This window comes from Gopherus evgoodei, chromosome 8 (assembly GCF_007399415.2).
Source record: "Gopherus evgoodei ecotype Sinaloan lineage chromosome 8, rGopEvg1_v1.p, whole genome shotgun sequence".
Taxonomy (NCBI): domain Eukaryota; kingdom Metazoa; phylum Chordata; order Testudines; family Testudinidae; genus Gopherus; species Gopherus evgoodei.
In genome coordinates, this window is record NC_044329.1 from 111,266,449 (window position 1) to 111,288,623 (window position 22,175).

Consider the following 22,175-nt stretch of genomic DNA (forward strand, 5'->3'; position numbering starts at 1 on the left):
TTAAGGAGTAAAAAATAAAAAAGTGCATTCCCCTGCACCGTTAGTCTGGTGAGTAAATATGTGTTACAAACGCGCTCTAACAACCTCTCCCCAGGATCCCGCAGGCCCCGAAAAGCCAGCCTGGCCTTTGCAGTGAATAAAAGGAGAGCTGGGCATTCAGTTAGTGTGTCTGTTTTCTGTCTTTTTTTCTTCTGGTTAACTCTGGCTGCAGATAAGAGTTTTCCCTTTGAAGTTCTGAAGGGAAGGGAAATCCATTGTTAGAAGAGGAGACTTTCTTTTTACTTGATATCTATCTGCAACCACACAGAGGAGGAGAAAAAGATTTGCTGTGATAAAAGCAGCATTGAAAAAATTGGTACCTGAGTGTTGCTATTTTCTGTACTTCAAAGGCTGTAGTAGTATGGAACAGTTTAAAAACCAACCAGCCCAACCTGCTCCCGGCTATGCAGCACTATATGTTCCCTATGCAGCTTGCTGTTTGGTCCTGTGAACATCCGGCAGCCATGCTGTCACAGAGCCCTATGCTGCTGAGGCGCCACAAACTATTCAACACACTCAGAGCACGTATTGTCGCATGGAGCGTCACGCAAAGAGCTCGCAGTCTGTGGATAGCCAGTGCAGTCTAGATACAGGGTGCCAGCAGTTAGCGGTCTCAGCTCAGGCCAGTGCAGACCTTCTTTCTGGGGTGCTGGTGGAAGTGCTTTGCAGAAGGCGTCCGTCTTCAGGAGGGATTTGAACACAGAGAGGTCGGTAGATGGGACGAGAAGTCGTAGACTCTGTAAGCATGGTCGGAACTGCACGTAAGGAGATGCCAAGACGAGAGTAACATTTAATAATTAAAACGACATGTTAGAGCCCCAATGCAGCTCTGCCAAGCCAAGCAGAGACGTCACTGCAGTGGAGGGGAGGTGATCGTAGTAGTAATAATACCTGGCGCTTACAGCCTGGAGTCCTGCAGCAGTTAGCTCTCCATGATGGTAACAGGAGGGGATAGTAACCTCTCTTTCCCCACCATCCCACAACTGCTGGGCTGCTTCCCTCAGGACTGGCCGCTGCTTCCTCATCTGCCAGGAGTCATCTCCAAGTGGCGGCTGCTGCTGCATTTCTCCCCCTCACGCCCTTGGAGCTAGCACCAGCCTTGCTGACTGAAAACCCCTCCAAAGTGCACCCAGTGGCAGGGTGTTTCCATTGGGCTATGGGGCTGGTCCCTAGGTGCACGTCACTAGGGCTCGGGCAGCTTTGAACATGCAAAAGCCAAGACCTATCGGGCTGCCCCTGGTGACTGTTCTTGGTACATATAGGGCCACAGTCTGGCGTCGCAGGACGACGTTCTGCAGGCTCTAATGTTCCTTACAGCGGGTAAATGTCAGAGGGACCCACAGCAGATGGGAATTAGCTATTCAGTCTCATTGCAAGGCAGGGGAGTTGGGTGCCTACCGGCCATCGAATGTAAGACCATCTGAACTGTGTCTGCACGCCCCAAACTGCCCCCTGTGCCTGTGGAGAGCTCCCCCCAGGTGCCGCAGGAGGATGGGGGTTAGTACCGGCGGGGTTTGAGGAGGGGCGGGCCATTGGATGAGGGAGGTTCTTCTCCACACAAGTTTGTAAGCTCTGGCTTTAGAGGTAAGGCCAGTGTGAGTTGCTCGGTTAGAGCCCGGGGCAAAAGATGGCTGATTGGAGGGATGTTGTCTTCCACTCTGTGCTCCACTGAAGTTTGTCTTGCAGGAGCTCTCAGCTCCTCTGCCCCTTGCTGTACTGTTAGTCCTTTAGGTACAACTTGGATTGAAAATGGTTCTGATGTCACAGCCCAGCCTCCTCTGCCACTTGGCATGGTGCCTTTGGCAGGCAGCTAGGGTCAGGTGCTCTCCCTGTCAGCGCTGGGGCCTGGGGCAAAGGGCAAAGCTGCAAGGGAAGGAGGTGGAAGGCAGTGCCCATGCAACTGACAGGCATTGGATTCCCACTGGATTCAGGAGTTACTGCACAAGTTTTCCCCACAAATACTGCTGGTCCTTCTCCCTCCCACCGTTCCAGCCCTGGGCGCCTCACCCACAGCGCCCCTCCATTCTGACCTGCAGCCCTCCTGCCGTCACCAACCTGTGCCCACCCAAGCACCTAAAATCCACCCCGCACCCCTCGCTCGTCCAAGCTGATGCTCCTCCAGCTCTGCCCACATAGCTCAGTCCTGGCCTGCAGCTTCCTCTGCTAGTGTAGTCCAGGCCTTTCTCGAGCAGAGACAGCCAGTCAGGCAGTGCGTGCTGCAGGCTTTGCCTTTGAGAGGAGCCCGTCTGGGAGCAGGGTGAGAAACCAGCAAACTCCTTTGCACTCCTGACCCAAACCAAGACGGGCAGTGAAAGGAATTCCAACAAAACACGGGCTGGTAGGAGTTGCTAACGAGCCTTTTCTTTGAGAAATGTTTTACATTCTTTAAAGAGCACTGCCGCTCTGCCAGCTCTTGTTGAGATTCTGTTGAGGTAAATGGCAGAGTCAAGTGTGCTCTCGTCTTTTCTTTTTCTTTTCTTCTCTTTTTTTTTCGCTTTCCCCTTTCTTGGTTCTCTTTATTATGTGGAGTTGCTCTGGCTCTTTCTCTCACTTCTGTTTCTCCTTTTGTTCTCTCTTTGTCTATTTATCACACTGTGAAGGTTGAAAGAGATGTTATTAATCTGGGAGAATGAAGGCAGGATTAGTGGTATGAATCGGATTTTGAGAGGTGTAATGATAGAAAGACTCGCTCTGCTGGCGGGCTGCGTGAGTTTGATAAATGGGGAGCACTCCAAACTGACTCTCGCATTCCTCCGCACTGCGCGCTTTGCCCGCTGGGGCGTGCCGTGCTCTCAGATCTGCCAGCCATCCCACGCCGCTCCTACCTGAACCAGAGCAAAAAGCCAAGGGTAAATCAGAGACAAATATCTCCCATTGCACTGAAAGAGATCATTTCTTTCAACATCTTTTTCAAACAGAGTCCTGTCAAGTTCTTGGACAGCCTTGTGTGTAGGTAGGGTTTTTCCTGGGCCTGCTGCTCTGCACTGAGGCCTGTGTTACTGCACTTTGCCGTTGCCCCATCAGAGTGCTCACCTCAAAGGGCACAGACCAGCAGGAGCAATCTGTTAAAGGCTCCAGCTTGCTATGATAGCCCCTTCCCAAGGGTTGGCCTTTCACTTGGGCTAGCTGGCGGGTTTGAGGATCTTTTGTTGAGTTTACTGGAGTCCTGGCTCTGAAATTCCTTGAGGTATAAGAACGGGCAGACTGGGTCAGACCAAAGGTCCATCTAGCCCAGTTTCCTGCCTTCTGGTTCTGTAGTGTAGCGGTTATCATATTTGCCTAACACGCAAAAGGTCCCTGGTTCGAAACCAGGCAGAAACATGATAGCTTACTTTTACCCCCAGCTCCGTGTGCAGGTGGCGGAGTCCCCCGCGGTGCGCCAGAGGTTGGTCCTGGCAGAAGCTACCAGGGTCGGAGACCTCCTGGACTACAACCGGGGAGACTGGCTGGATCCCCTGACGCTCGCTCAGCGTATGGGGCTCTCCAGACCTTATACTCCCTGGCGTGTACTACAGGAGGTGGAGGCCACTTTGCCGCCCGCTGCTCAGGCCTACCTCGACCGGGTCCTATGAGAGGGCACGTTCCGCCCACCCACCAGCCCGGGCCCTCCGGACCTTTTCATTGGGCCTCTGCCCCGTGGACCCGACTGGCCCCCTCGCCCCTTCTCCGCAAGCCGGCTGCACAATCTGTAGCCGGTCCGCTTCCAAACTGCGCCAAGGAAGCATCTCTACACGCTCGTGCTCCACACCCTTCACTTTCTCACCCTCGTGTCCCACCCCGACACAAAGTGGCGGGACCTCCTGCCACCTCTGGAGGGTGAGGAGCCCTGGTGGGCCAGCCTCTACTCTACCCTGGTCCTGAGGCCTGCTGGGGATGTCAGTTGGTGGCTCCTTCATGGGGCTGTAAGCACGGGCGTGTATTTGGTGCAGTTTACCCCTGTCCCAGACACCTGCCCCTTCTGCGGCGTGAGGGAGATCCTGGCGCACGTTTACTTAGAGTGCGCCAGGTTGCAGCCCCTATACCGGCTCCTCATTAATATCCTGTTACGTTTCTGGCTACACTTTTCCCCTCACCTCCTTCTCTATGCACTCCCTATCCATGGCCCCACAAAGTCACGGGACCTCCTGGTCAACCTCCTCCTCACCCTGGCTAAAATAGCCATCTGTGCAACCAGGGAGAGAAGGTTGTCCGGTGGAGACTCCGGTGACTTTAGGGCTTTTTTCAGATCCATGGTCCGTTCACGTATCTGGGTGGAGTTCCTCTGGGCGGTGTCCACTGGCTCCCTTGATGCCTTCGAGGAGCAGTGGGCGCTGTCAGGGGTTCTCTGCTCGGTGTCCCCGTCAGGCTATCTTCTTATGACCCTCTGACCGCGCTCCTGCCCTGTTCTTTTATTAGTTGTCCTCCGAAATCGATTGGGTTCTGAGGTCCTGTAGATCCTCCCCTTAGGCTGGGGAGGGGATCCTTTAGCATTGGGTGGGCTTCCGCCTGCCCAGTTCCCGGAAACCCAATAGGGACAGCAGCCAATGCCAGTTGCTTCCAGGGGAATGAACTGACCAGGGAATCATCAAGTGATCCATCCCCTGTCGCCCATGCCCAGCTTCTGGCAAGCAGAGGCTAGAGACACTTTCCCTGCCCATCCTGGCTAAGAGTCCCCAGCAGGGCGGAGGGAAAGGGGAGGTGTCCCCTCTCATAGCTGAATTCCGCGATGGCTAGTTACACATGGGCTCGAGGGTGTGCAAGTTGGTGTAAGATGGGGGCTAGGGGTTGGTTGATGTAAAGCAGGCCTGCCCCAGCTGCTTTATTTATACCTCCTGGTTACGTCTCTTGCTAGAATGCCCATTTGCCATTCTGTCCCATTGGTGTGCAACGTACACCAGAGCTCACTCACCCCTTCGGGCCCCTGGTGTGTGCATTCACTCAGGTTACACGGGGGGATGGGTGTGCATTGGGGTGTTACACAACGTGCAGCTCCCACTGCCGCTGCCTTCACCTCTGACCCCAGGCTCCTGTGAGGGAGTGGAGTGCTGAGGAGACTGCGTCCTGTCCTGATGGGATCCTGGATGCCTTGCAACTTGCCAGCCTCCCTCTCCCCTGGGTAGGCTGGTGGGTTAGGCGTAGGGTGACCAGACAGCAAGTGTGAAAAATCGGGACGGGGGTGGGGGGTAATAGGACCCCATATAAGAAAAGTCCCAAATAGCGGGACTGTCCCTATAAAATTCGGACATCTGGTTACCCTAGTTAAGTGGGGTTGTATTCTGGGCTGAAGGCTTGGCTTGTGCCTGGTTGTTGAGCTCAGATTCGGGGGCTTGGCAGCTCTCTTGTACCAAAAGACTCAACAGCCAGAGCCCTTCCAGCAAAGTCACCAAGTGACGTGCACAGCAATGCGTGCCTATGGATCTGTGCCCGCTGGATGCAGATAGGTGAGGTTCACCTGTCCCACTCCTGCCCCGTTCCATTCGTGTGAACAGGCAGTGTGCTCGGAATGGACACGTATGGGCTCTCTCAGGAGTATGGTCTCTTTGATCATGCTGCCTGTTCTCGAGAACGGAGCACATGGGTCCTGTGGGTGGAAACAGCTGCGTGGCTGGCTGTGAATGCAGGGCCCTGCCGTGCTTTTGGGGTGTGGTGAGATGGCAGGCCAGGCTCCAGGAAAGGGCTGTACTTGTCACGGATTCAAGTTGGAGGCTGGCGAGAGTTGTCAGGGTACCTTTACCCACATGGTGGCAGACTGCCCCTGCTCAGGCCAAGCGCTCTCCTGCATTGGGAGGGATGGTAATGTTCGGCAAGGCTAATGAGATGTGTGCATCCTCAAAGGGTCTTGGCTTCCCAGACACACTTTTTTTTAATTATTTTTTTAAAGCTCCAATGTCTTGGCCAGTGAGGCCTCCATCCTGTTTGCTTTTTCCTGGGATTCCCCCCCCCCCCAGGTCCCCAGTGCCGCTCCCCTTCACCTCTTACCGAAAAGGTGAACACCTGGTCCAGAAACCTGCAGGTGAAGCGCCAAGGAACCTTGCTTGGTGGGGTTCCAGGCTGATTTGCTCACTACGTTAATCTCAGGACAGCAGCCTCTCTTCTTAAGGCCCCTCCTGGCTGTGGGCTGAGGCAGCTCTTGCTAAGGGACTGCGCCCTCCCTTGGCAGTTATGTTCAACTGGGAACCAGGGGGACAGTCAACCTCAAGGTTCGGATGGGTGAGAGCGAGGCAGAGCGTCCGCTGTGCAACTCCCCTCTGGAGCAGGCAAGGGCAACCACAGAGCTTGGTAGCTTTGGTGCGAAATGAGCCCAGCCCTCACGACGCAAGCGCGGAGAGGGGGAAGAAATGTGTGCGTCTACACTCACGGGCAAAGAGGGGAGACAAATCAGCAGCAGCTTCCTGCAGAGGAGGGCGAGCCCCTGGTTGGGCCGCTCAGCTCCTGGCAGGTCTGAGGTAGTATGGGCGTGCTGTCTGGGCTGTGGGTCACGCCTGCTTGCTGCACTGCTCTGCCGAATGTGGCAGCGTTGGGCGCCGTGTGCTGGGCACTTTCCAGACATCGGGGGGGGGTGGACACTGTCCCTGCCCCAAGGAGCTTACAGAAGTCGTATGAGGGAGTGGGAAAGGGATACAGCAGGGGCAGGCAACCTATGGCACGTGAGCCGAAGGCGGCACGTGAGCCGAAGGCGGCACGCGAGCTGATCTTCAGCGGCACTCGCACTGCCCGGCTCCTGGCCACTGGTCTGGAGGGCTCTGCATCTTAATTTAATTGTAAAGGAAGCTTCTTAAACATTTCAAAAACCGAATTTACTTTACATACAACAATAGTTTATTTATATATTATAGACTTAGAGAAAGAGACCTTCTAAAAACGTTAACATGTATGACTGGCACGCGGAACCTTAAATCAGAGTGACTAAATGAAGACTCGGCCCAGCACTTCTGACAGGTAGCCGAGCCCTGGGATACAGCATAGAAGCCAAACTGTAGCCACAGAGCCAGCCTGTCCCAGGAGGGAATGATGTGGGAGCGCCGTCCCAGCCATTGCAGTCCCATCCTGGCCCAGCAGGAGGCGATCTATGGCGGGAGGGAGGAGCACTGGCTGTGAGGGAGCTCTCCGTTACGCCCGTCCTTGCTGTCCCAGGAGGGAATGATGTGGGAGCGCCGTCCCAGCCATTGCAGTCCCATCCTGGCCCAGCAGGAGGTGATCTATGGCGGGAGGGAGGAGCACTGGCTGTGAGGGAGCTCTCCGTTACGCCCGTCCTTGCTGTCACAGGAGGTGCACGGACCATGTGGAAGGGCCGGTGCTTGGACTCCTTTCTCTGGTGCGATGGTCCCAGAGCTGCGAAGCTGAGGATGGGAGCGTAGGTTGAGGGACACACCAAAGAGTAGCGGAGAGAACAGATTTGTAAAGTCCTTGGAGGCAACTCTATTGTAAAATGCCTTGGGACTTTTATACCGTATTCTTCTAATTAAGGCCCCTTTAGCTGTGTGTGCGCAAGATGAATACGATGCAGAATGACTCAATCCCCTCATCTAGCATGGGGGCCAGCAGCCTTCCCGCGCCCACCGAGGAGCCTCCGGTCAGCCCAGTACATGATGAAATTCACCAGTGATCCGGTGAGTCAGTAGGTGGCCCACTCTGGACCCGGGGCCCTCGCGTGGCGGGAGGGGGCGCCGTCCGCTCTCCGGACCCGGGGCCCTCGCGTGGCGGGAGGGGGCGCCGTCCGCTCTCCGGACCCGGGGCCCTCGCGTGGCGGGAGGGGGCGCCGTCCGCTCGCCGGACCCGGGGCCCTCGCGTGGCGGGAGGGGGCGCCGTCCGCTCGCCGGACCCGGGGCCCTCGCGTGGCGGGAGGGGGCGCCGTCCGCTCTCCGGACCCAGTGCCGTCACGTGGCGGGAGGGGGCGCCGTCCGCTCTCCGGACCCGGGGCCCTCGCGTGGCGGGAGGGGGCGCCGTCCGCTCTCCGGACCCGGGGCCCTCGCGTGGCGGGAGGGGGCGCCGTCCGCTCTCCGGACCCGGGGCCGTCGCGTGGCGGGAGGGGGCGCCGTCCGCTCTCCGGACCCGGGGCCCTCGCGTGGCGGGAGGGGGCGCCGTCCGCTCTCCGGACCCGGGGCCCTCGCGTGGCGGGAGGGGGCGCCGTCCGCTCTCCGGACCCGGGGCCCTCGCGTGGCGGGAGGGGGCGCCGTCCGCTCTCCGGACCCGGGGCCCTCGCGTGGCGGGAGGGGGCGCCGTCCGCTCTCCGGACCCGGGGCCGTCGCGTGGCGGGAGGGGGCGCCGTCCGCTCTCCGGACCCGGGGCCCTCGCGTGGCGGGAGGGGGCGCCGTCCGCTCTCCGGACCCGGGGCCCTCGCGTGGCGGGAGGGGGCGCCGTCCGCTCTCCGGACCCGGGGCCCTCGCGTGGCGGGAGGGGGCGCCGTCCGCTCTCCGGACCCGGGGCCCTCGCGTGGCGGGAGGGGGCGCCGTCCGCTCTCCGGCCCCGGGGCCCTCGCGTGGCGGGAGGGGGCGCCGTCCGCTCTCCGGCCCCGGGGCCCTCGCGTGGCGGGAGGGGGCGCCGTCCGCTCTCCGGACCCGGGGCCGTCGCGTGGCGGGAGGGGGCGCCGTCCGCTCTCCGGACCCGGGGCCCTCGCGTGGCGGGAGGGGGCGCCGTCCGCTCTCCGGACCCGGGGCCCTCGCGTGGCGGGAGGGGGCGCCGTCCGCTCTCCGGACCCGGGGCCCTCGCGTGGCGGGAGGGGGCGCCGTCCGCTCTCCGGACCCGGGGCCCTCGCGTGGCGGGAGGGGGCGCCGTCCGCTCTCCGGCCCCGGGGCCCTCGCGTGGCGGGAGGGGGCGCCGTCCGCTCTCCGGACCCGGGGCCCTCGCGTGGCGGGAGGGGGCGCCGTCCGCTCTCCGGACCCGGGGCCGTCGCGTGGCGGGAGGGGGCGCCGTCCGCTCTCCGGCCCCGGGGCCGTCGCGTGGCGGGAGGGGGCGCCGTCCGCTCTCCGGACCCGGGGCCCTCGCGTGGCGGGAGGGGGCGCCGTCCGCTTTCCGGACCCGGGGCCCTCGCGTGGCGGGAGGGGGCGCCGTCCGCTCGCCGGACCCGGGGCCCTCGCGTGGCGGGAGGGGGCGCCGTCCGCTCTCCGGACCCAGTGCCATCGCGTGGCGGGAGGGGGCGCCGTCCGCTCTCCGGACCCGGGGCCCTAGCGTGGCGGGAGGGGGCGCCGTCCGCTCTCCGGACCCGGGGCCCTCGCGTGGCGGGAGGGGGCGCTGTCCTTTCTGAGTGGGAGGCACAAAACCTGCTTCGTTGGGCTGCTTAAACATCCCCCATCGTTTTTTTGCATGTGTGTGTTAGGGGAGACTCGCTAGCATTAACTCCAGTGGAAAATATATTTTGCCTACTTAAGTTCGCCCTGCGGTTTCACTTGCATATGGCAGGTGTATTGTTCGCTTCCTGTCCTAAGAAGCTGCGTGGCTTTGCCCTACACTGTTAAAACAGTTGTGTTCCACGGCCGAGGTGGTTGCATTTCAGTGCAGATGAGGTGATCCCTGTGTACAGTTTGTTAGATGAAGTCAGTAAAATGCTGAGCTGAGGGATTCCTTCCTGGGGGAAGGTGCTAGCTAAAGGGACACACACACCTAGTCTGGAAGTAGACTAGCTGGAGGTGGAGAAGTGCTGGGATGCAGAGGAGTGGTGGAGTGTAGGGGGTAGCAGAGGGGAAGATGGAAAAGCTACTTGGGAACATCATGCGATCAGGAATTCGAGGGTATTTTGGGTGGTGGGGAATTGTGTGCAGTTGAGTTGCAGGTGTCTCTGTAAGTGTGGGTCTGGCCCTCTGGGAAGAGCTGGCATGGAGCAGGAAAGCCGTGTGCAATGTGGAATGTGATAGACTGCCTGCAGATACATTTCAGCCCATCCTCACTGTTCAGCTTCACAGGCTGAATTGGTTCAAAGCAGCCAAAATGAATGAGGAGAGAAATGATCAGTCAAATATTTCTTAAATCCCCTTTTTAAGAGCTTGGCTGGGACTTTAAGGCTGGGTACGAGGCTCTCTTCAGATCAGCTGGTGATGTGGAAACTGCGAGATTGACCATGCTGCAACTGGCATACGTGAGAGCTCTGCCACGGCCAGAGCAGGGTGCGGCACTGAACTGCTTCGTGCCCAAATACTCTTCATTAGGCTCTTCCCTCCACCATCTCCTCCGGGGGCCGCTGGGACCAGAGCTTGCCGCAGCAGCACCGGCCCCTCCACTGCCCCCCTGGGGGACAGGCTGGGTGTTCCATGGAGTCAGGTGCCATTCCCTATCCGGCTCTGCCCTGGCTTTGCGGTACATCTGTCCTGCTATTTAAGGCAACTTGTTCCTCTATCTCCTAGAACTGGTGGTGTTGTAACTAGTGTGAAGATTGACGTGTGAATGTGTACGGGGTTCTCTTGTGCATGGTGAGCAACACACACAGTGAGAGCATCAGGTGGGAATCCTTGCAGCGCTCTCTGACGGGCAATAATCCCGCCATGCTCTTCGAGCCGGGAAAAGGGCTCTAGTGGTCCTAGCACCCAGGCGTGGCTGATCAGACCTGCTGCTGCTGTTCAGTGTTCACAGTGCAGAAAGCTCGACGGCTCCGATCCCCCTTTGGTGCCCCACTGTTCGAGGTGCTGCATGGTCACAGAGAGAGAGCCTGTCCTTTCCCCTGGACAGTTTCCAGTATAAACCCTTCCAAGATGTATGTGCTTAACTTAGAAGACTTGGGTCCTTTCATTATCAGTGGGGCTGTTGGCACATGTAAAGGTAAGCGCGTGTGCGCATCTCCGGGGCCTGAGAAATGTGGCATAGGAAAAGCTGAAGGAGAAGGTTTCACACCCATAGGTACGTTTGCAAACTGTTATAATTGTAAGGAGCTCTCCCCATCTACCCTTCAGACTAATCACCGTTAACCATCTGAGATCCATGGGTAGGGAAGACGGGTCTGGAGGGGAGTGGGGACGTGGCCCTACTGCCAAGTTCAGGGAGGATGTTCTATGCCATATCTACAGGGCAGCAGGGAAGAGCAGCTCAGGTCTCCTGGGAGCTTTGGAGAACAAAGTCTTTGGGAAGAATTCGGTCGATGTGTTGGGTTGTTCTGTTCCCTTCCCTCTCCCATTTTTATTAGAGAGACATGGTGGAGGAGGTAAGATCTTCTACTGGACCAACTGCTGTTGGTGAGAGAGACAAGCTTTCGAGCTGCACAGGGAGAAGGCTCAGGATAGACATAATAACAGGGTACAAATACCTTAATGGGGTCAGTAAAATATCAGTACTTAGCACTTCTCTGGTATCTTTCATCCGAGAAGTCTGTCCCTAAGGCATACAAACATTATCTAGCCACTGTGAGCTTCACAGCACTTCTGAGAGGCAGGGCGGGTGTATTCGTTCTGGTTTCCAGCTGGGGCAGAAAGAGGTGAAAAGACTTGTCTAGGGACCCCCTGAAAGCCAGTAGCAAAATTGCTAACAGAACACAGGGGCCGCAGCTGCCAGTCCACTGCTCCGATTGCTAGATGATGCTCCCGTCCTTTGTGGCTCATTCTCAGAAGACGGTAGCCCAAGAAGCCAAGGAAGGGAAAGTTCGGAAGAGCTTTTGCAGGAGTAGTCTAGATTCCCAGGGATGTCAGAGTAGAGATTCAAGCACACGTGAGCCGGGATGTTAGAAGGAGTGATGCCCTGCCTCAGACTGCATGTGCTGGGCGGCTCCTTCTCACTGGGACCTGTGTTTCATTTAGTCTTCAGCCTAATGCAATCCAGGGAAGAGAGAAGTCTAACTGGCCACCTTGCTCAGTGTTCTCGCTTGTGTCTCCTGATCTAGGCGTCCAGTTGGTACATGCCATGCCACCCTGGTCTGCCCCGGTGCTGGACTCCACCGGCCTTTTACAGGCCTAGCAAGCTTTCTGCTTTGTAACCGAGTTTTCGGGCCTTCTATTGTTAATTATTGAGATGTAATAATGCGATTAGTGCACTATTAAAAAAATTGCTGATATGATTACCATGGATTTAATATCACATGATATATCATTACATTGTTACGTGGTGACAGATGTAATTGAAATACACTTATTGGAGCCGGGGGTCGTGTTTCATTCTATCACCAGGGCACCTTGGGGGAAAGCAGAGATGGCTAAAAATAAGCAGCAGGAGAGGAAATTGTAATGAAAACAAAGAAACTTGCAACCTTGTTCGTATCCTGGGCAACTGCTTCTTTGGCTTTCTTCCCTCCCCCCAAATTGTGGGCACTGGCCTGTGGATCAACTGGGCTGGTGGAGAACGAGGGTCAGCGGAATTTAGATTCTCTTCTGTGTGTCAGGAAGGGGAGGCTGTTTTACAGATGAGTGCCCAGGAGGAGTCCAGCAATGTGTGTGACCTGGCAGTGTGGCTCTTGTGCTGGGGACCGGCTGGCCCCCAGTGCTCTGAGCTTGGAATGTCTTTTGAACGCAGGTAGGGCAGAAAATCACAACCCTGTGCTATGGTAAGGCCAGACGGTGTGCCGGCCTTGCTTATTCCTGGATTTTTGGAATTTGGGGGCTACTGAGCTGCTTGTTCCGTGGGACGGGCCATCTGGTTCTGTTTTTCTTCCCTACTGGTTCCAAACAGACCATGGCACGTAGTGTGGGGATGCAGACTTAGCTCACCAAAAGGATAATGGTCCTGGTCAAGTTTCTCTTGTTGTCACTGAGAATGGCAACATCTGTTTATCCTAGTGCAGATCTGTGTGTGCGCTGAGGGAGAGGGGCAACGAAAGGTGCATGATCCATGTGCTTGGGATATATTATAACTTGAGGCTAGTGAGCGAGCAGAAGCTACATGTGAGTGACTCCGCTGTCACATTGCTGCCAGTGCTGGGAGGGCCAGGCTCAGGTTGAAGACGTGCTAGCAGGAGAGAGCCCCAGAGAATTCACTTGGGAGCAGTCGCAAGGAAAGGGCAACAGACACTGATTCCCAGCCCTGGGCTCTGAGCACTAGACAAGATGGCTTCTTTGTGACAAACAGCGACTGACAATTCCCAGCATCCTGCACCAAGTGAAACAGCCCCCCTCTCTTGCCCCCCCCCCGGGGTGGGGTATTAACTTGTTTTGGTTCTGATCTCCTATGAGATGCGCAGATACCAGCCAGCTGCTCTAAGACCTAGAGAACAAGTGGGAGTTGGTTAATATTTGTAAATCACCTTGAACACGGTCAAGTGCCGTTTCCCTGTAATGGGGCACGGATAGGGGCTGGACTGTGCAGGGCAGTGACTAATATCGGGAGTTCCTGGGTCCTAGTCCCACGTGCAGGCCACTTGTGGCTATTGTGGCGTGGCAAGATACTGTCTTGATCATTATTAAATAGAGTGTGCTGTGTTCATTCCAGATTCATTCAGAACCCAGAGGGGGGCGTAATGTGTCAGAGGGGAAGCGAGAGAAGTATAAGCATGTTTCATACCCAGAAGAGAGTGACAAGCAGTGGAGCATTTGCAAACAACCAAACATGGTCAGGTCCCTTTAAAGGGAATAGGCAGATAACTATTTTAATCACCCCGATTATGGTATTTCCCTTGTGTTGCTCTGGTGGTTTGGATCATTATCCCACACTGGGTTTCTGACCTCAGTAGCCGTGGTATAAATCCACTGAAGTCATGGCTGTTGCTTCAGAGTCACGGAGATCAGCATCCTGCCTGGCCTGGGGAGGCCATCGCTTCAGGGCTGTCTAGTTCAGAGCAGTGGATATTGGGTGACCTTTAGCCCATGCGCCAGTTTGTCCATCCAAATCACTGAATCCTCATTGACACTCGAGGCGCCATTTCAAATGGACATTTCTTGGCGTGCTTCTCACATTGCTTTCAGAGTTCCCATGCTGAGCCCCTGTTTTCCAGGGGCCTATCGAAATTCATACCCGGCTGACGCAGGAGGGCTGTGGCAGGGAGAGATCCTGCAATAGGAAGCATCTTTCTTTTGAGGTTGCCAACATTGTTTCCATCTGATCTCTGAATTTTGGAGCCTTTGCTGGTTTTCGCCAGCCCTTGGATGGTTTCTGTGTGTGGTTTTTAAACAGCCTCATTCTCTTGTTTCGAAGCTAGTTGCTGTGTCTGCTTCTCATTCAAGGATTGTTGTGTTTTATTAGTGCTGTTATTATTCCATTACTGTCATTGTGTTCTTTTACAGCAAATAGCCTAAGTTAGTTGAGATACACAGATGCTGAGAGTTTAAGTGAAATCTTCATCACTTGCTATGCTAAGTGCCGAGCAAATGTTCTGTAAGCACACTTGGCATAAACCCTTCACATAAAAAGCAAATCAGCTGCCCATTGGGGGCTGGGGGCTATGGACTGGGGCACATGCTTTTCACATCAGGGGGACCTGAGTTCAAATGTCATTTAGGATGTCAAGGGAATAAAGTTTTCAGTGGACTCTTTAACTGCTCAGACGGGATGCTATTGGAAGCCTCTGTTCCCAAGACTCTGTGTGCTGGGATGGCCGAGATGCTACGAAGCAGGACTGAGATGCCCCTGCAGAGCTGTGCGTGGGCTCCAGGTGCTACGTTGCTCCAGGGTAGTGGTCCAACCTGCTCCATCTTCTGAGAGAGGCTGTAAGGGAGCACCGGAATACAATGCCTTTGCCCTGCTTGAACAGACCCATTCGAATTTGACAGAGGTATGACTGTAAATGGCAGAATGAGCGTGTGCAGTAGAAGATGGGTAGCATTTTCACAAGTGATTCTGGGTATGTCTCCACAGGGTTAGGAGTCCAGTCTGTGGACCCTGGGTTTGCAAGCCCAAGGCTTGAGAGTCCACACTGCATATTGTCCCTAGATTTAGAATTTCTGGACCCAAACCCAGGGCTCCAGAGTGCACACTACAGTACACAGACCCAAATCAAACCACCAAAGCTCTGGCTTCCGACTGCCTTTCCTGGTTGTGGCTATTCCCTCCGCTGGTTCATGGTGCTGCCTGGGTAGACGTGACTGTTATAGGAAGTTGTTGCAACCTGCCAAGTTCCATCAGATCTGGCTGAGCTGTCTATTAGGTCTGCGCGTTCCCTGCAACCGGAGTCAGCAATGTGGATGAGTCACCATTTGAAGATCTTCTCTTGCTTGTGCTTTCACTCCTGTGTCAGCAAACGGGCAGAGCATCTCTGACACTCCAGTGGTGGTTTCTGACCCACCGACGCCACTTGAGAGGGAAGAAAGAGGAGGACAATACAGACATGGAAGGACTGATCCAGCTGATGATGCTAATGACTCTGTGTAGGTGCTTCTGGCTCAGGGCCACAAACACGAATTGGAAGGCTCACATCGACCAGCAGACCTGGGATGACAGCAGAGGGGCCAGAGCTTTCAAACGAGGACAGATACATTTTTGGAGCTTTGTGAGCAGCTTGCCCTGATCCCCCAGCATCCAGACACTCAAATGAGGGCAGTGTTACCAGTCCAGAAGTGGGTTACTATAACTCTCTGGAAGCTGGCTAAACCAGACTGCTACAAGTCCACTGCTAACCAGTCTGGCGTTGCAAAGTCAACCGTGGGTAAAGCAGTGGCGGAGATTTCTGAGGGAATCAGGCTTGGGATTCACCCTAAAGTGGCGGGCATGAGCAATGGTTTCCATACTGCTCCGGGTTCATTGATGGGACCCATGCCCATCGTTTTCCCTCAGCAAGAAGCACGAGTGCATAAGTTGCAAAGGGTATTGCTCTGTTGTTATGCAGGCCCTTGTAGACCATAGAGGCAGATTTATGGATGACAATGTGGGGTGCATTGGACAAATTCATGATGCTAGGGGGTTTTTAATGATCAAGAATCTACATTCATGGACAGGCTGGGACACTTACCACCAAACGAAGAGGAGTTACTGTCCCCGTGGTTATGCGGGCGGGCTCCGCGTTCCCCCTTTTACCTTGTCTCAGGAAACCAAATCCTGATCTCAGAGCACCTGGCAAAAGGTTTAATTTCACTCTCAGCGGGTGTAGAATGGCGGTTGAATGTGTTTGGCAGACGGAAATCCTGCTGACGCTGTTTACAGACACGTTTGGATGCCTGTGTCATCAACGCTGTCTGCATTCTTGTGGTTTGCTGTGCTCTTCACAATCTTTGTGAAGCCAAAGTTGAGCCATTTGTCCCTGAATGGACCCATGACAGTAAAGGGTTACTGAACCAGTGCCCTCGACAAGAAAGTGCACCGATTCTAGCCTGGGCATGATGTACCCGGGCAGCACAAATCAGGGATGCTCTGTGCTCCCCCATTATGGAGTTGCCTGGGCCAGTGGCAATGGGAGAATAGTGCATTTATGAATGTGCTTGTATAGTCTGTCCAGTAATGGGTACTGTCACGTCACACAATGAAATGTGGGGAGGTGGGGGTGCATTGCCGCCATGCATTGTCGTTTTGAATGACATGGCTGCTTATGGAATGGGGGAGGGGACAAGTGACGGGAACTGTGGATTTATAGTATGGCTGGATGTAGAGAAGGGCATTGGGAAATAGCCATTCCACAGAACCTCCCAGTTGTCTCTTCTCCAGTGTTTACCTTGGTTATTTTCAGTACACGTTCTATGAAGTGATGCAGAGATGGCAACGGAATTTGTTAATAAAATACAAACCTTTAGTTTTGAAAAGCACAATGTTAAAGCTTTGCCAGGCAGGCCAGCAACCCAGACACCCAGGGCCGGCGCTACCATTTAGGCAGCCTAGACAATCGCCTAGGGTGCCAGAATAATTGGTGGGCGGCATTTTGCCGGAGGGGGCGGCAGGCGGCTCTGGTGGAGCTGCCGCAGTGGTGCCTGCGGACGGGCGGCTGCTCGCGCGGCTCCGGTGGACCTCCTGCAGGCACGACTGCGGCAGCTCCACCGGAGCTACGGACTAGTGGACCCTCCGCAGGCACCACTCCGGCAGCTCCACCGGAGCTACGGACTAGCGGACCCTCCGCAGGCACCACTGCGGCAACCCCACCGGAGCTGCGGGATCAGCGCGCAGGGTGGCGAAATTGCCGTGTGCCTAGGGCACTCAAACCCCTAGCGCCGGTCCTGCAGACACCAGTGATAAACCAACACCGACCCTTTAACAGAAACAGAGTCATGACCTGGGCCATCAGTAACGCTCCCAGCCCCCTTTTCTCCTTTCCCTCCTGCCACATGGCATGTGTCCTTGGCACTGCTGCTGGGGGGTGGAGCTGTTCCCGGTGGGCAGGGTCTGCACGGCAGTGGAGGACTGCATGGGGTAGATTTGCCCTGTCTAGCTGCTAAGTCCTGATTGCCTGGGTAACCGAACCATGGAATTGTCCAGAGTGTCTGGTCTGCAGCACACGGAACTGTGGAAGGGACTCGCGCTCTGGTCTGAGAGCAGCAGGAGCCTGTTTCCGGTGGCCATAAGTGTTAGCAACCTCTCAAAGAGGGCTTTCTGCGGGCTCTATCGTCCTCCCTCAGCCGACATGCTGAACCTCACGTGCTGAGTCTCTGGCCTCTCGCTCTGCAGCCAGGCTGGGCCTTTCCATCTGCCTTTCTGCTAGCCATGAATCCTTCCCCCTCTGCTACGCACCTGCTTGATGGCCTGGTCCAGAATGTCCACCATGAGTTCATCACGGAAATGCTTCTGCTTGGACTGGTCCGTGACAGTTCTGCATCCCAGCGACCTGCTGCAGTGGGTCTGTGCTGCTAAGGTGGAAGGCAGGAATGGCCCACAGGCAGACATCAAACAGTGCATTATTGTGTCACCGCTTCAAACAGAGTCAATGCGTCCCCAGGCAAAAGTGCCTTGCGGAACCAGAAGGCCAAAAACTGATACTTTGTAAAACAGAGCTTCCTTATATCCTGTGAGGAACCTCTCGGCTCCTGGAAGCTGCTTGGACAAAGCCCAGTGACTCGCAGCAAGGCAGCGATACCTTACAGCGATCCCTTACCATTTACCTTTTCTTGTTGTTTAAAAATTGCAGAGCTGCTTGGCCTTTTGAGGCAGGGTGGGGAGGAGCTGCCATGTACGACATAAGCCTTCTCTCTACTTTCAGCCGTTCCACCCTCCTGAGGACATTACAATCCTAGAGGTCCCACAGTGCAAAGGGAGATTTTACTCCAAGCTGCCGGTGGCAAGCCAGCCATGTACGCCACAGAGATTTTCAAAATTTTGGTGGCAGAGTAGCACATCTAAGAGTGGAGTGGGCCGGGAAATACGCCCTTCTCTGAAACATGGCTACCTGGCTGGAGTTCCTACTATGGGAACCGTTTGTGGCAGTCAGCCCCAGGGTCTGGGTCATGGGGGGATCAACAGGATGGTGACTGGCTCCCTGCGTCGGCTGCTCTCAATGCATCTACCCAGTGGCTATATGCAAACACACACAGTAATACAGAACTACCCAGCCAACTGTCCAACTAAGAGTCCATTTTACTTTACTTCACATGGGGGGAACAGCCAGAGACTTTAAAAAAAAGACCAGTGGGAAACCACGGCCAGCACAGGGTGGTGCTGCCAGGTAAGACATGGTGACATAACGGGTGCTGCAGAGTTCTAGCTGCCAGGGAAGGCAGGATGGCATCTGCTTTCCGTCTCCAGTGAGCATCTAGGAGCCGGAGGCAGGGCCCTGGACTCAGGAACTTGCCTGTCCAGCTGGCCAGGGCACTAATGTCCCAGGTGCTTGCCCTGCCAGGGAAGTTGGGAGTTCTGGACTGGTACTGGGAGAGATTCAGTTTGACATTGTCCTTTTCTGATTGGGTTTTGCACCTCTCCTGGCCAGTGCATTTAACATACTGACAAATTAGGCTGAACTGGGGCATAAACTGAGGCTCCTAAATCCATAGTTAAGTGACCTGATTCTTAAAGGTGCTGAGCACTTCAAGTGACAGGCGAAGGCTTCCCGGGTGTTACGTGGAATTGGTGCATTTGTGTGGCAGCCCAGCACTGGTCCTTTCCTGCTTCTTTCTTTAATTTGTGCTGTGCCGGGTGCTTCCCACAGGCCAGTCTGGTTCCCGGGGTATTCCTCCCTCTGTGACTTCCTGGCTCCCTGCGTACCCACTCCCTCCCGTCTGTAGTGTAGGGCGTGATTGGTCTCTCCCTGCAGTTCTGCACATTGCCCAACCTGCGGGGCTGAATAGATTATCGCCTCTTCCCCCTACTTTGGATGGATAACTTCTGAGATGTGCTCGCTTTCAAATCTGGGTCTCCTTCCTCACAGCCACTGCTTTTCAAGTTCTTCCCAAGTCTCTTCTATTGGACTGCCCCCAAGCCCCATTCCCTTCCCTTGGGCCGGGGGAGGCACACATGACCCAGCAAAGATCTGGGAAGCGAATTAGCCCTCTCCTCCTCCTAGGTGGTTTTAAAATAGCAGTGGGATTTAGCAGGGAGGGCTGGGGAGGTTGACAGCACACACCTGACTCTGGGATACCCATGGAGTGATTATAGGGAGGGCCGGAAACCATCCGGCCCGTTTGAGCCAAGCAATTTCAGAAGGCTTCGTGGCTTGCTGGCTCTGGCCGATGCTAGGATAACCAACAGCAGGCACCGGCTGCGAGCCTGGTTTTGCTTGGGGCCTGCTTTATCACTTAGGAGAAACAAGTTAACCTCCCTTTGATCTCGGTTCACGGCTAACCCTTTAACAGAGTCCGGGATGTGTGAGGAAATCAATACGAGGCACTGAATTTAACACCAGCCACCAGCTCAAGCGGAACATGCCGACTCCGATTACAGGGAGCAGACTCCTCTTGGCGCACGGGCTTGAAGCTCTCTGGAGTGGCGGCAGGGGGGCCACAGCTCAGCGACTGACGAGGCAGGATTGCTGTCACTCGGGAGAGCCGACTCCCCGTGTGACATCCATCTTGTAGTGCCCCATCTCTCCGTTTAGATGTGATTTGCAGCCTCAGCAGCTGTTCCCTGGCACAGGAGCAGAATGCTCGGCTCGTGGGCGTTGGGAGTGTCGGTCTATCCCCAGCGTGTGTGTACGCACGGATCTGGCCTTTGCTGACCAGAACCTGCAGTGAGACTTCATAGGGCAGATTCTGCTGAAACATACAAAGATCTTGCCAGTAAAACCCCACTGGAGCAAGGCTGTGGCGCTGGACTAGGACTTGGAGAGCCTGGGGCCCTGCTCTGTCCCTGACTCCCTGCGTGACCTTCAGCAAGTCGCGTCACCTCTCTGGGCCTGTTCCCCAGCCGTACCATGGGGCTAATCGTATTTCCTTTGTCCTGTCTGTGCAGGGTGTGCGTTCGCCAGGGTAGGGACTGTCTCTCTCTCTTACTGGAATGCCATGGTCAGTTCCCCTGCTTTTCTGTCCCCACCGCCCCCTCGCTCTGTCCGAGTGTAGCTGTTTAGAGGAAGCTCTTTGCTAGGGGGCCTGTTGGGGGTCTGGATAACCAACAACCTGCCCTGTAGATAGGCATATGTCTTACACTTCCTGAGAGCCCCCAGCTACTAGAACTTCCTCTGGAATTGTCTAGGGGGCATCGCAGCAGGGGACGGCGTCGCTGCCCTACACATTGGGGTGGAAACACCTGGCTTCCCTGGAACCTCCTGTTCAAAGGCTGCCTGGGGTGGCTGTGCCCTGCCTTGGGAAATAGCTGGAGGTCCCTGTGTATGGCTTCTCTGGACGCATTGAGGGCTCCATGGACCATTTGGCTCCAAACCCTTCCATTGTCAACAGTGGTGGTTGCAGGGCCATCTCCCTCTTGCAGCTGTGCTAGAGATGTGTGTTACAAGCCTTCTCATCCCAGAGGGACGTGCTTTCTTGGCTTGACTTGGCTTCCCTCTGCTTTTTATACCAAAGCTGGGCTTTTGAGTGATATGGGAGCCTGGTCCCATGCTGAGCATTGAGGATTGTGCTCCTAAATCCTCTTGGCACTGTCCCCCCTTCCCCCCCGTGTCTCCCCAAAGCCTCTCCAGAGCTTGGATTTACTGGCAGTTGTTAATTGGGATCAGTCCGCTTAGTCTTAACAGCATTTTACTCCATAAAAATACAGCTGCACTTCCCTTCCCTTCTCAGGTGCCCACAGCTGATGTAACTCCTCCTCTCCTTCCCCCCAGAGGGTTTTATGAATCACCCATCAGCTCTCTTCCCAGGACCCCAACCCAACTTTCTCCTTCAGAGTCTTGCCTTCGCTGTGTGTCTGCCCTCCTTCCAGATCCATTCTTTCTCTGGTGCTGTCCGCTCCCCGGCCCCACTCCCTCTGTTTGCTGTTCCAGCTAAATCCTCTTGTCTCAGTTTTGTCTCCCACCTCCTCAACTGACCGTGCTCGCGTGGCCTGGTTGTGTCTTCTGCATCCATCAATGCTCTTAGTGGCATCTGTGTTTTCACGGCCCTAATCTTAACCTTGACCTGAGTCGACAAGTGGCAGGAAGCCCTGATGTTTAGATGATCCAGTGTAGACTCCACCTTTGATTAGACAGGTGTCAACCCCACACGCTGTCTCACCAACAGCTTGTTAACTTTTCTTGGTGTTTCCGTGGTGCAGCCATGGGATCCTCAGCCGTTGGCCCAGTAATCTGTATTAATCTCTCCTCCCATGCCCTGGGCATTGATTTGCTAGCCAGCTCCTTTCCCTCCTTCTGTTCACTTGCTCCTCCAGGCTGCCTCTCCTATGAGTGGGTGCAGGGCTGGTTCTGGGGTCAATAGACCTGTGTTATTTAATTCTCCTATAGTAGCTCTCGGAGGCGCTGGTTGGGATGAGATCAGAGCTCCATTATGCTGGATGCTGCCTAAACCCAGGAAGTGATGGTCTGTCCCCAAAGAGTTTGCAGCCTAGGAAGACAAGTGACATATGAAGGGTTATGGGGGATAAGGATATGAGCAAACAGATACTACGTAAAGCCAACAATCCTTATCTGCCACTTGTTAGCCACTATGTGCTGAGTGGTTTCTTAGCAGCACCATGGCAGTGGATCCATTGCAGGAGGCCGCTATGTACTTAGCGGACAACATGGAGGAGGAAGAAGCAGTGATGGGGAGACTGAGTGAGCCATGAGCGGATGAAAGTGTGGGTCAGAGCCTGGAAAGGGAGAGCAAGAAGCAGTGAGACGGCGCCAAAGGGTTAATCGCTGTTGTTTCTTTCTAAACTCCATGAAATACACTGAATCCCAGCCCTCTCCGGCCTCCTCGCAGGCAATAGCTGAGCTTTATGTCCGACATCCCCATGGTACCAGCTGGTGAGAGACAGCAGGCTGGGTGGGCAGTTACGCGGAACACAGGTAGTAGTCACCTGTTTGTCCTGATCAGCTGCCA

General features: G+C 55.4%; 1 protein-coding gene and 1 non-coding gene across 3 annotated transcripts in view; both read left to right on the forward strand.

Annotated features, from left to right (window-relative positions):
- The window catches only part of ERI3 (ERI1 exoribonuclease family member 3), a 234,675-nt gene that overhangs the window by 106,140 nt on the left and 106,360 nt on the right, over positions 1–22,175 (forward strand). The gene's annotated exons all lie outside the window — the stretch shown is intronic.
- On the forward strand, positions 3,288–3,360 carry TRNAV-AAC. Its single transcript has one exon. It is a non-coding gene; the product is annotated as a tRNA-Val (tRNA).